Source organism: Lissotriton helveticus, chromosome 2_1 (genome assembly GCF_964261635.1).
Source record: "Lissotriton helveticus chromosome 2_1, aLisHel1.1, whole genome shotgun sequence".
Lineage (NCBI taxonomy): Eukaryota > Metazoa > Chordata > Amphibia > Caudata > Salamandridae > Lissotriton > Lissotriton helveticus.
In genome coordinates this window covers 448,161,369-448,175,770 of record NC_136059.1, presented here as the reverse complement: position 1 = coordinate 448,175,770, position 14,402 = coordinate 448,161,369, and positions in this window count along the sequence as shown.

Genomic DNA, 14,402 nt, shown 5'->3' with positions numbered 1-14,402 from the left:
TCGTTGTTGTTCTCGAGGTGGAAGTTCAGGTCTCCGAGGAGGATGTAAGGCGTGTGCGTGGGTGCTGGCGAGGTCGGCGATGGAGTCGCTGAAGGGGGCTCGGTGTCCGGGAGGTCTGTAGACAAATTTTCCTCTGAGGGTGGTGTTGGGGTCGGGGTGGATCTGGAAGTGAAGGTGTTCGGCGGCATTGAGGGAGTCGTCTGCGAGGGTGTGGACCTGAAAGGTGGACTTGTGGACGATGGCTATTCCTCCTCCAATTCCGTTGGTACGGTCTCTGCGGGCGATCTTGTAGCCGTCCGGGATGGCTATGGCGATGTCAGGTGCCGAGGAGTCGTTGTAAATGTAAATGTAAATGTGTTGGACTTGTAAAGCGCACAGCTGCCCGTAAGCGTCCCGGCGCTGGAGACCACTGGGGAACCCGTCTTGGCTTTCCCTGTGAGATGATCCCTTCTGGGTATCTCCAAGGTGAAACCAGGCATCCCCGGCGTCTGTGGGGGGCCGTTGTAGAGATGAGGCAAGCTTAATGCCCAGAGTTGCCGAGTGTGATCCCTGGTTAGAGTAGGCACCGAGGCGAGAATTGTTGAGTCCGCTGACCCTGGTCCATGACCCTGCCGCATCGGGAATTGAACCCTGGTCCCGGGCCGTTCTCTGCTTCCGGGTCTGCCGCCTCTAACCAGTGAGCCACACCACTCCACTACCAGTGAGCCACACTACTCCACCAGGTCTCGGTCAGGAAGGCAACGTCCGAGGCAGAGGTGCCGAGCAGGTCCCAGAGCTCGACCGCTTATTTGCGTGCGGAGCGGGTGTTGAGGAGTATGCAGCGGAGGTGGTTGGGTCCAGTTCTTGGAGGTTTGGTGGTCCTGTCGCATGTTAAGCTGCAGGTGTAGCAGGTGAAGGGTCCGTGGGTGCGTTCGGGGGCGGCCTCGAAGCAGCGTTGGTCTCGGCCAGTGTTGAGAGCGTGGAGGGTGTTGGCGTCGTATCAAAGTCTGGCGTTGTGGCTGGTCCAGGGTCCAAGGGGTCTGACGCTGGGCGCAGTCCAGGCGCGGACGGGCGCAAGCAGGCTTGCCTTTGGCGCGCCAGCGATGTGGTCGCGCAGGGGCCACCATTTAAGGCGGGGAGGGAGGGAGGAGCAGCTGAGAGGCGGCAGCCGGGCGTTGGGCAGCAGGGGGGTGACCTGGCCTGCAGGCAGGGTCAGGGGTCACTCCTGCTGTCCAGCAGCAGCCGCCATTTAAGGCGGGGAGGGAGGGGGGAGCAGCTGGGAGATAGAAAAATATGGTACAAGGGGTCCAAGAAGTGGAAAAGAGGGAAACAAACAGCACAATATGCTACAACTCCAAACAGATGGCGATCAGCGGCAGAGGGGCGCAGCTGGCACAAACTCGCGTTCGGCTCGGTAGCGGGCTGAAGAGCAGGTGGAGTTGTTGGCCCGCAGTGGGGTAACCTGGCCTGCAAGCATCCTGGGACCGGTTTCGGAGTAACACCCCTCATCAGCCAGGCTAGATTGATTCCAGTGGCAAAGTGAGAAAGGGACCCACATCTGGGCATACCCTGCCAACTTAGTGGTATCAACAATGGTTTCATACAAAAATTCTGGCTGACAAAGGCTCAAGAACATAAATGTGTGTATACAAAGTTCCAATCCCCAAGTACATGATGATGAAAAGTCAGAAAGTGATGAGAAAAACTGAGCCAGAATTTTTGTATGAAACCATTGTTGATTACCACTTTTGTAAACTTATATACTTGTTACAGAATCTCCTGATGGAGGGCTATTGTCCACAGCCCGAAATGCATTGGGAACTTTTGAAACTTGTTTCTGCATGCTAAATTCAAGCTGCAACATTTCTTTTACTTTGGAATTGATCTGCTATGACGTTGGAATAAACCCCGCAGACTTTCACCCATTGAAGCTCATGATGATTCTTCTTAACTTCTTTTGATGCAATTGTTGCTGTTTATTGCTTACTGTTGATTAATTGTATTATCATACATACTTTACCTTTGATATTTCGAAAATGATGGTTGTACACTGATATGTGAATCACTTGTAGTGCACTGGGTTAACCTAGATATCTATCTAGGTATCTCTTTTTTCATTTAGAACCAGGTGGTCTGCAGAACCCCTTGCCTGGTGCACACATGATTTTGTTTGTGATTATTAACATTTCACTATAAATTTTGATATAGAGAGTTTGAATAAGTTTCTTGAGTGCACACTAGCTGCGTTTACTCATTTGTACTTTAAGAAAGTTGGCATTTTCTTAGTTTAGCCATTTAGTGCCTGCTGCCAGTGTCTGATCAGTCTGGGGTGAGTGACAGCTGAGCTTTGTGTATTTTCCCTAGACAGCCACACACAATGGGAGTTGATCTGTCCATCCTTGGAGGATGGGGAGATGATTTGGAACCAGCCTCACTTACACCTGAATAGGCTGTGTCCTGTCACCACCCAAAGGGCTGCATACCCCTGTAATGAGTCTAGAACGAGGGTAGAAAGAGAGGACCCCTGTGCCTTTGAAAACCTGTCTTTGATGCCTCCCCACTTCAAAGGACCCTTTGGGTATAAGCAATGGACCTCTGACACCATGACTTCAGTACACTTCTGGACCTGTAAAGACTCTGCCAGGAAGAAGAACTGCTGTGCTGCTGAAGGACTGCCACTCTGCTGGACTGCTACTTTGCTAGGATCCTGCCTAACTGTGTTGCCCCACTTCCTTCTGGCCCCCTTCCAGGGTGAGAATGATTGGACCTGCATCACTTGAACTCAGAGCGACCCCAAGGGCAAGCTGGCTAGCATCCTGATCTGATTGTCTCAGGGACATAAATGGTTCCAACTTACCTGATTCTTTTCCTGGACTCTACCATCTGTCAGCCTCCCCTGCCAAGTGCCACCCTAGTGCTGGACCCTTGGAAGTGAGGCCTAAGATGCTTGCTTCAGCAAAACCCTGGCATCTTCTCAGTTGAACCGGTGCATTGGCACCGTAGTGTGAATCAAAACATCTGCATTGCCCCTGTTGCGTAGATTAGTACAGGCGCATCACACCTTTTTGTGTGGAACGGAACCAGCGCATCGCTCTTGTTGCATTACCAGAACAGGTGCATTGCCACTGCTGCATGGATTGACCCTGGCACATCACCTTCGAAACCACCATTGCATAAGGACTCTGCATCTCTGCTGAAAGCATCCCTGATGATGAATCTCCGCATCAGACCTCTTCGCTCATTGGAGTTGACACATCGTCGCTGCTGCGTGGATCAGGAAAAGCACATCGCCCCCATTGTGAGGGTTAACACCAATGCATCGCTTCGGCTTCAACCCGCATCGTTGATATCGACATGGCCAAGATCAAAGTACTTTTGTTCAGTGGGCCTAACTGGGTCCCTGTATCTGGCCTGCCCTCCACAGTGGTCGGCCTGAACTTTTGACTTCATCCTTGTCCGGTGCAACCTGATATACCAAGAAAGCGCTTATTGCTTCTAAGAACTATTTTACAGTTTATTCTTTGAAATTTAATATCTCAAGATCAAATTATTGGAGTTTTATTGTTTTGATCTTGTTTTATGTATTACATTAAGTTCTATTTTTCTAACCTGGTGTGGAATCTTTTTGTGTGATGTTTTCACAGTTTTACTGTTTGAAGTGTTGTACAGATACTTTACACATTGTCTCTAAAGTTAAGCCTGACTGGTCAGCACAGGTTAATTTAGGGTTTGCCTGCTTCCTACCCTGACTAGGATTGTGGTTGCAGCTTGGCTAGGGCTCATACCCCAATCAACCTACAAGGCTACAACCCAATTTCTGACATTGGTGATCAGTAGTGCAGATAGTATTTGTGCTTTTGCAGTAACATACAGTAACTTGGTGTACATTACCCATTGACATACAAGTCCAATTTTAATTTTAAATTCTCCCTAATTTACATTTTTTCATTTTTCTCTAAAATCATGACTGTAGCTGCTGCTTTTACAACTGGAAACATGGAATTGGAGCTGGCTAATCTAGAAACCTATACAGGGACCCAGCTCAAATACTTTTGTAAAGAGATTGAGCTTCCTGCCAAGAGTGCCACCAAGTAGGTGCAATTACAGAGCCAGCCTACACGAAGGAATGAAAGACGTTGCCGAGTGGATGAAGAATAGCCGCCTGAAACTGAACTCAGACAAGACGGAAGTCCTCATCCTGGGATCATCCCCCTCCGCCTTGGACGACTCCTGGTGGCCCCCTGCCCTGGGCACCACCCCCAAGCCAACGGACCACGCACGAAACCTGGGCTTCATCCTGGACTCCTCCCTCTCGATGACCAGATAAGTCAACGCCGTCTCGTCATCCTGCTTCAACACCTTGCGCATGCTCCGTAAGATCTTCCGATGGATCCCCACCGAAACCAGGAAGACGGTCACCCAGGCACTCGTCACCTGCCGACTGGACTACGGGAACACCCTCTACGCGGGAACCACTGCCAAACTACAGAAACAACTCCAGCGCATACAGAACGCCGCCGCACGACTCATCCTGGACATCCCCCGCCACAACCACATCTCCGTCCACCTGAGAGACCTGCACTGGCTCCCCGTCAGCAAAAGGATCACGTTCAGACTCCTCACCCACGCACACAAAGCTCTCCACGACCAGGGCCCGAAGTACCTCAACAACCGCCTCACTTTCTACATGTCCACCCGCCAGCTGCGATCGACCAGCCTCGCCCTCGCCACAGTACCACGCATTCGCAGAGCCACCGCTGGAGGAAGATCCTTCTCCTACCTGGCGGCCACGACATGGAATTCCCTCCCCATCCACCTACGGCTGACCCACGACCATCTCTCCTTCAGGAAGCAACACAAGACCTGGCTTTTCGAGCAGTAACGGACCCCTCCCGCCCAGCGCCTTGAGACCCTTCCGGGTGAGTAGCGCGCTATATAAATTGTTTGATTGATTGATTGATTGATTACAAAAGGCACTGAGGGCCTGTGTAGAAGGACGCTCTGAGGAGGAGAACCACACATCTGAAGATGATGGATTGGGGGAGCCTGATAATGGCTCTTCTGGGGAACCACCTGAAGCGGCTGAGGGTGAAAACCCTGAATGTGAACCACCTATCGGAGCAGGTAGCAGTACCCGCAGCCTATCCCCAAAGAAACTGCAGCTCGCCAAATTAAAAATGGGGAAGAGGAAACTGGCCATGGAGGAGAAAAATGCTAAAAGGGCCTTGCAGGCAACGAAGGCTGAAGCAGAGACAGCCTTAGCAGAAAAGAAAACCTTACTGGCTCAGTTCAATTCAGGCCAGCAAGGCAGATTCCAGCAGTGATGGTGGCAGCATACCTGCAGTACTTGAAGGAGAGAAAAGGGTTCACAGACCCTAGGATTTGGTGCCCAGTTATGTGGTGGTAGATGACAGTAACAAATGGTTTTCTGCTTATGAAGTCGGACCAAAGGTTCACAGAATTCCTGAAAAGCTCTGGGGGGCTGGTCTTGTGTATCCCTCCCCACATGCCTACTGTGGGGAGGGATACACTTCTTACACTAGAGGTTGGAGACCCAACCCAGTTTACCCCTATGAAGGTGATTTTAATTTCCAAACTTGGGCTGACCCCTGAGAAGTATTGCCAAAGATTCTGGGAGAGCCAAAAGCTTCGCAACCAATCCTCTGTAGATTGTGTGGACTATTCCATCAAGGCACTGAATGGTTGGGTTGGGTGTGGGACAGCAAAGTTAATTATTATTTTGGGTTGTACAATTTAATCATGAGAAAGCACATCCTCAGTATCTGTTTTACAGAGTTGCACCAGCACCTAGTTGACATTAAGCTGACTGACCCCAGGATGCTTTGTGAGGAGGCAGACCTCTGGACTAGCACCAGAGTGTCCAAAAAGGTATCATCTGGAGGGGGGGAGGGCGACTCCCACAAAGGTGGTCAGAGTTCCCAACAGAAGAAAGAGGGGAGAGAAACGTTTTAAATTAAGGGGTTCTCAAAAATGCCCCAAAATAATTCTCACTGGAGTAGTGGTAACCAGTCCCAGTCTATTCTTAAGAGGAATGGATTCTTTGATCATAAGGCAGGGAGGTTTGTAATCCAATGTACTAATTGCTACAAGTATGGACACTCCAAGGGCAACTCTAGATGTCCCAAAATGGCACAGCCCCCCACTGGTGTGCAGACACCTGGGTTGGTGAGTGTAGCACTCGGGAAGGAAGTAGTCCCAGTTAGCTTTGGGGGACAGTCAGAAGTGACCCTAGTTTACTTAGGGGATAAAGAGATGGTGCCTAAAGCCCACATGCCTGCAAATACTTAAAAGTATAGGTAGTGGGTCACCATTAATGGGCAAGGTTTGGAGGCTCTGCAAGACACAGGGGCCAGCATGACTACAATTAAGTGCCAGCTGGTGTCTGCGGAGCAGGTCCTACTGATCACATCCTTCGAAGCCATAGTCGCCGACAATCGAGAGAGCCATCTACTGGTGGCTCTGGTTCCCTTTGAGTAGGAGGGCATCTCATGTTCTCTGAAAGTTGTTGTGAAGTTAGCCATGCTGGGGCAAATCCTTGTGTCCTATAGGACAAACAGATTCAGTGAGTTGTTCATGAATTCATTGATACTTATTTTCAGCAGCAGTATCACTAGCGCCAACGTAGGCTCCCTTGCACCATAGTACTAGGGTGCTTGCATTGGAGGGAATGATTGTTTATGTGCAGGAAGGTGTCACTTCCTGCACATAAACAATCTTAAATGGTGATTTGCAACTTCTATGTGTGCTGATTTGTGCAGCACAAATCGAAGTTGCAACTCCTAATTTTTAAAATGATTGTTCATGTGCATGTTCCTGTACATAAACAATCATGCATAGTGTTTTGCTATTTCAAGTGTGCTGCACAATGCAGCACACATAGAAACAACAAAAACAAGGAGAAACAAAGCATTACTCCTCGTTTTGCCATGTTAAGACCAGGTTTTTTTTGGTCTCAATTTTGGCACTGCCTCCTAATTATGCCACCCTTGTAAATATAGGGCAGAGTCAAAATCAATAGGTGTTGCGGCGAAATGCTCACTGCAGCACCCATTGCCCATCCCTTTTACGCTAAGTATAGCATGAAAGGGTGCCTTATTTACAAGGCAGTGTTAAGCCACATTAAGTGAAAGTCTTTAAAAGTGACGTTCCTGTGGCGATAGGGGCCTATAAATATGCCCCTTAGTATCTCTTCCCACTAATGTCGCACAATTTCCCAATCTGTTTTACATATCCCTGCATTCTGGCTTCTTCACTCTGGTAAACTCCACTGCTTCTTTTTCCTTATCCTGAATTTCCTATGCCCACACACCAGATTGCTGAAGTAGGCCTACAGAGAGGAAGGGAGGAAGGAAGAGTCATAACTATTAGAATGGGGAAGGAATAATTGGAGTAATGAAAAAAAAACTATAAGCAATCTGGGCATTACTTCCTCATCTCCTTCCTCGTCCCATTCCCTACTTAAATGAGGAAGAAATCCAAGGTGTATGTTTTCATTGCAGTCTGAAGGGATACTGCAAGCAGCAAGCTTATAAAAACCATGAAAAACACTCCGGAACACTCTGCTCCAAAAGATGGCCATCCTCTGGAAGACCAAACATGCATTAACTCACTGATGTTCTTGCAGAGTTTTGGAAGGCTAAAGGAATGACTGACCTGAAACACTTAATAAAGTAAGTTTGGAAGACTTACAAAAAAAACTATTCTGGCTGGGGCAAAATTAACAAAAATTCTCTCTGAAAGAAATATTCAAATCTCTGACTACATCTAAAGGATGAGCCAATGTATCAGGTTCAGCTGAGGAATACACATCCAAGCTGGGAACATTGATGTGTGTGAAAGTGGAGACTACTTTGGGTAAGAATTTTGGATCCGCTAAGCATTTCTATTGTCATAAAACCACTAAGTAGGAGTGATAACAGATTAAAAATTCCAATCCTCCAGTTATATTTGCTGATAAAATTGCAACAAACAAAACCCCTAGAAGTTAAAAACAATCTCAGATCTCATTCAAAGGTCCGTAAGGAGGTTTCTGTAAAGAGACTAAGATCAAAGACAAGTCCCAAAAAGAATGTAGAATCTTTTAAGCATGGGCGGATTTTGCGAATTGGCAATTCGCGAAATTGCGTATTTACGGATTCGCAATCCGCGAACTCTCGCGAATTTTGCGGATTCCTTTTTTTTTTGTGTTCGCAAGTGTTTCTGCCATTTCGCAAGGGTTTTTTACCAGTTCGCAAACGCAAACGTACTTGTCGGGTAGCAAGGGTCGCGACCATGTTGTTTCTACGTCTGGTTCATCACAGCACCCTCTGTTTCACCACTGCCACCCTCTGTTTCACCACTGCCACCCTGTGGCTCACCCATGCCACCCTCTGGCTCACCCATGCCACCCTCTAGTTCATCACTGTAGATTAATGGGGGGAAAAGCACACCTGCCCTGCCTCAACTGACATGAATGAATTAGGGGCTGATTAATGTGTCACTGAATTTGAACTTCCAGGCTGGCACCTGCTTCCTTATCTGTAATTGCTTTCTGTTGCAGTGTAATTTTTTGAACAGGACCTTTGTTGTATACTTGTAGCTATTCTCTGAGCCTGCTGTGAGGGTCAGAGCAGGGTCATAGAATAGTTGCAAGTAGGCAACTGAACTCTGAAGGGGCCCCTCAGGAAGCACTACAGGGAATGGTTACTAATGATAAGATTGAACTTTTGCACCTGCTGAGTGCTTTCAGTTTTGTCTGTAATTGCTTTCTGTTGCAGTGTAATTTTTTTAACAGGACCTTTGTTGTATACTTGTAGCTATTCTCTGAGCCTGCTGTGAGGGTCAGAGCAGGGTCATAGAATAGTTGCAAGTAGGCAACTGAACTCTGAAGGGGCCCCTCAGGAAGCACTACAGGGAATGGTTACTAATGATAAGATTGAACTTTTGCACCTGCTGAGTGCTTTCAGTTTTGTAAAATTCCAAATATCCAGCAGCATCCACAAAAAGTAATCCTTCCAGGTCAAGATCCAAATCAAAGTGACCAGCACATGAAGAAAGCACTGGGAGGAGCCTGCTGGACAGGATCAGGAAGTTGGAGACTGTGGGGCACTTCCTTCCTCCCACCCCCCCCCCCCCCCCCCCCCCAAAATGGACTCCTTGCAAAAAAAAAAAGTGCGGGCAAATGTCAACCTGAGGAGTTATTCTGATAAAAATCATAATTTTAAAGGTTTATGCTGCCTGCTGGTAGATTTCTTGTGCGAAATTGCAAATTTTGCAATCTCACAATTGCGAGATTGTCGCTGCCCGCCGCATCTACGTGGATTCATAAAGGGGGTGGTGATGGACAGAGTATCTGAATTAAGCAGAACACTCCTACCCAGTCAAAAGATCAGGGCTTGATCCATCACCGTTTTTTAGCTCACTGCACCATCCCAGCTCAGAACCTGGCTACATGCAAATTAGTCTGACCCTAGCCCAGTGCATCATGGGAACAGGGCAGATCAAACTACCAAGCCAATTCTTTACTGGAAAGGAAACAAGCTTCCGGGGACCGGTTTCTGGCATTACAGCCGTCTTCGGCCCGGCTTGCTTGAATCCTGATGGTGCAGTGAGCAAGGGACTCACATCTGAGCATACCCTTCCACTCTTGTGGTGGCCAAAACGATTCATAAAGGGGGTGGTGATGGACAGAGTATCTGAATTAAGCAGAACACTCCTACCCAGTCAAAAGATCAGGGCTTGATCCATCACCGTTTTTTAGCTCACTGCACCATCCCAGCTCAGAACCTGGCTACATGCAAATTAGTCTGACCCTAGCCCAGTGCATCATGGGAACAGGGCAGACCAAACTACCAAGCCAATTCTTTACTGGAAAGGAAACAAGCTTCCGGGGACCAGTTTCTGGCATTACAGCCGTCTTCGGCCCGGCTTGCTTGAATCCTGATGGTGCAGTGAGCAAGGGACTCACATCTGAGCATACCCTTCCACTCTTGTGGTGGCCAAAACGATTCATAAAGGGGGTGGTGATGGACAGAGTATCTGAATTAAGCAGAACACTCCTACCCAGTCAAAAGATCAGGGCTTGATCCATCACCGTTTTTTAGCTCACTGCACCATCCCAGCTCAGAACCTGGCTACATGCAAATTAGTCTGACCCTAGCCCCCGCCGCATCTACGTGTTCGCAAGTGTTTACTCCCGCGAAATTGTATAGTATTCTAGTTGGCAAGTGCGACCAAGCAAAAAATCCGCTTCGCACGGCTTTACGAATTTTCGGCAAGTTCGCGAGAGTTCGCGGATTGCGAATTTGCCGAAAATCCGCAAAATCCGCGAGCGGAACGAATTTTACGCCCATGCTTAGAATCTTTGCCCCTAACAAGTCAAGCCCTTTAAACAGTCTTGCTAATGTGGTATCATAAGAAAACAATTCATTTTGTGGAGCCCTGAATGCATTGATTGCTGGCCATTGAAGTCTCAAAGTGGCTATACACAGAATCTTATTCTACCTATCCCAAAAGAAAAGCAGAATGTTCTCTGGTAGACCTTTTACTAGAAACATTGTTAAAATAGCACACTTTCAAAATGGAAGGCCAACTGTGAATTAAGGCTTCATTCAGTGAACCTCTCCTGGAATCCTGAATAGGAAATGAAAGTCCCTTAAGTAAGAATAGTTTCCTCTCAACTTCCAGACTGACAGACATAAAAGACTGAGTGAAGCTAGAGGAAAAAATGGATAATTTAAGGTAGAGAGGAATGAGGAATGATTCACACTCTCAGTACCGCAAGGAGTTAAAGAAAGCGAGACCAGGTCCTTCCTGGTCAATGGCATGGAAATATGATTACCTAACCTCTTAAACTCTGAAAACTTAACACAAAGGAATTCAGCCATGGACTCGGAAGGGCACCCCTTCTTACTGCAAGAGGTCCTGTAAACCCTCAAAGAACCTTAGTAACTGGGATTTGAACTGATTTGTAAATAGATATAACTTCTGTGTTCCCCATTTGGAATAAATATCCAGAAAGACTAAGGCCTTAAGAACACAATCCTGGGAGCAAGAAAAACATGACTTAGATGGCCCACCAGAGAATTTGGTACTCCTTGAATGTGCACCACAGTGAGATACAGAAAGCTCTCCTCAGCCCAGGAGAGAATATGGTGAGATAGGTGACCTAGAGTCTTTGATCCTGTGCCAAAATGATGATTAAATACCTCCTTATCACCCAGTTGTATCTGAGAACCAGCAAAGATCGTCCCCTATGATTTCTTGATAATACTTGAAATGTCCCCCCAGACTACCATCAATCCACTCTAGTTGGAAGATTACACTCTGATTCAGTTGTTCTTCAAAGATCACTGAGCAAACTGAGACCTTAGAACTTCACCACAACGAGACTGCTGATAACTGTATCAAAGACTTTCGTTTCATAAAGGCAAACAAAGTCCCCTGGTCTAAAGTTGATAAGATCAACCACCAGGCTAGAGGATCTCAAATAGAATGAGAGATTGGAATGTGAGTTTTCTACTCCATGAGAAAGGAGCCCAATAATGAAGAATATGTAGAATCTATGTTCCCCAAAGCAAGCATATACATAGAATGACGAAACTATATTGCCTTTAAAAAAGAGGAACCACTTGGATCTGTCTTTATCAAACACTAGCAACCCGTCCCGACGTTGTCCGGGTATAAAAAAGCAAGTTAGCAATGGTTTTAGTATGAAAATAAATTTTTACCTGAATGCCACTGTGCTTCCCTGGCTTGCACAATGAGGCTGTGCGCCTTTATCGATTAACGCTGTCCCGAAACACGGCGTGGTGGTGAAACCTGCCCACGACAATGAAACGCTACTCTCATGCTGCAGGCGACGGCGCCTGTGAATGCACATGCCCACAACAAAGACACGCTAATCTCGGGCTGCCGGCGTCTCCACGCGTTACAATGCAGAATCCTCACAGAACGCACCCGCTCACCTTAGAACTGGCCTTACTTCCAAGGCACTACTTTGTGACATAATATGCTTTCTCCCTTCTAATGTATACGTTGCGCTGGTGTATAGCCTATGTCCATCTGCTTTGCCTGCCTTTTCAAATGCTGTATGCGGTGTTCCGGTTGGCGCTGTGGTTCCGGAGCTTACCCGCCTCAACGGTTTAGGCTGTCTCTTTATATTATTAGTATGGATTTACATGAAATATTGGGGGCAGGGGAAGAGAAACTCCTTCAAAATAATTACCGATCGCTGGTCACAAACTCATTCTCCCACTAGTGCTTCTGATTTTGACAAAAAATGTTCCACTCTTTTTTAGTTTCAATCTCTGAGCAACTCTAAAAATACATCTCACAGATCCAATATGAACACGATCTCCAACATGGCAGGTGTTCAGGGACGGGGAAGCTGGAACTCTGTCATTGTTCAGGGAAGCAAGCCCATAAAAATGTCTGGATTACCACATTGTTGTCTCAGAGTTTAAGCATAGGATGAGGAGTGCATGAAAATACCATCCAGATAGGGATGCACCCAGATCCCCAGTTTGTGATACAGTGCCCTCAAAGAAGCCTAGAAGTTTTGTACGAACTCTAAGAGCAGACAATCCAAAACAAAGCCTTTAAACCTCACAAAGCAAATCGCTTACAGCAATGTTGGGGTACGCCTGGTGGAAACTTGCAACTGGAAAATGCAGGAGTAGGTTTTGCAAAACAACCTTGTTAAAACATCCCTCTTCAAAATCAGGTAAACTACCTGATGCAGAGATTTTCATCTTGAAGTGCATAGTCAATTTGCACATATTGAGGTCATTAAAGTCTGATCTCATTATGAATGCCTAACAAAATAAACAAATACCAGCCCAGGTCTTATCTTGCAGGACAAATACTCTGCTTTTAGCTTTTAGGTCATCTTTTTACACAGGGCCTTTGAGTCAAGGTCTCTCTATAAATAGAGAACCTTGAAAATCTGGAAACAGTCTTATTTCTACACCGAAAGATTTTTCCCTGAAAAAAGAGGCGTTCTTAACAAACAGATCCTTTGTCAGGCATCTAACAGGCATCAGGCATCTAACTTCCAGCTTTTTAAATTCAAAGAACAACATGCAGCCACCACCACAGTGGAGGCCCTTGATGAAACCTGTAAGTTTCCCATCAACTTTAAGGCAGCCAAAGAAAAGGTCACAAGAAAAAAACAGGAATAGGAAAAGGAAGATCTAGATCATTAGGAATAGAGATGTCAGGATGCATGTGCATAGAAAACAGCTTTGGAAGGGGTTTGATATTAGTGAGAAGGAGAAACTAAGGGCCTGATTTAGAGTTTGATGGGTTGGTTACTCCGTCACAAACATAATTGATATCCCATTCACATTATTACAAGTGAATGATATCCTATGACCCTTCTAACAAGGCAGATGGGATATCCGTCATATTTGAGACAGGGGGGCTGATTTATATTTGGGGGGACGGTGGTAATGCAGTCAGGGTGATAGAGTAATTGACTGCACCTCCACCACGAAAATCATGAAATGACTGTCAAACAGGAGGTAATTTCTTACAGCATTGCAAGGAAATTTTCTGTCAATGCTTTTTGCAGTTGACAGGTTTTTCTGGCGGTGACTGGCAGTAAAAAATGGCTGTATGTTCATCTATCTTAATTGGGCAAACAGACATATAGCAATTTCTCTGACAGTTTTTAATCTGTCGGGCAATTGGAGCAGTTTGGCAACTTTGGAGAAGACGGTGTCCACTGTGGTCAAACTGTGATCTGCCCAACTTTTAAATTCAGAGGCAGACCATATTGTTGGGGGTAAGCACACTCCGTTGCTGTTGCGACGGATTATGATTACTTCCAATATTTAAAACTGGCTCAGAGTTACCATCAGCCAAATTCTAAATCAGGCCCTCAATTTCATTTAAGTATAAAATTGAACGAGGAACAAGATGATAATGTAAGAATATTTTTCCTCACATTAGTTTGATAGTATTCACATTTGTTAACATTGAGGTTAATTTTCATTTAGCAAGGACGACCAAAAGGACTGCTGGGGGGACATGCTATAAAGAGTTGGCAAAGCAACACACAGCCGTGGAAAAATGCATTCATCAGCGAATAGACTTTTTTTTTAAAACACTGAATCCTAAATGCAGAACGAAATATTGGAAAAATATCAAGTCAAGTCCCCCTTGACAGTTGCATACACGTGGAAGGAACATTGGTAACACCTGGGTGATTGCAGAGCACGTGGTGTGCAGCGAGCCATTTGTAGAATGATTCTCTAAACCAGGTGGCAGATTGCAAAGTTCAGAATCCAAAATCAAAACGTATTCTAATGTTCTTGCCTTTAGACAACAAAACCCAAGGCAGGATACAAGCTGCATATCGGTGATGTCCACAGAGAAAACAGTTTTATTTTTAGATTTATTGGAGTCATGTTTTCTGAACT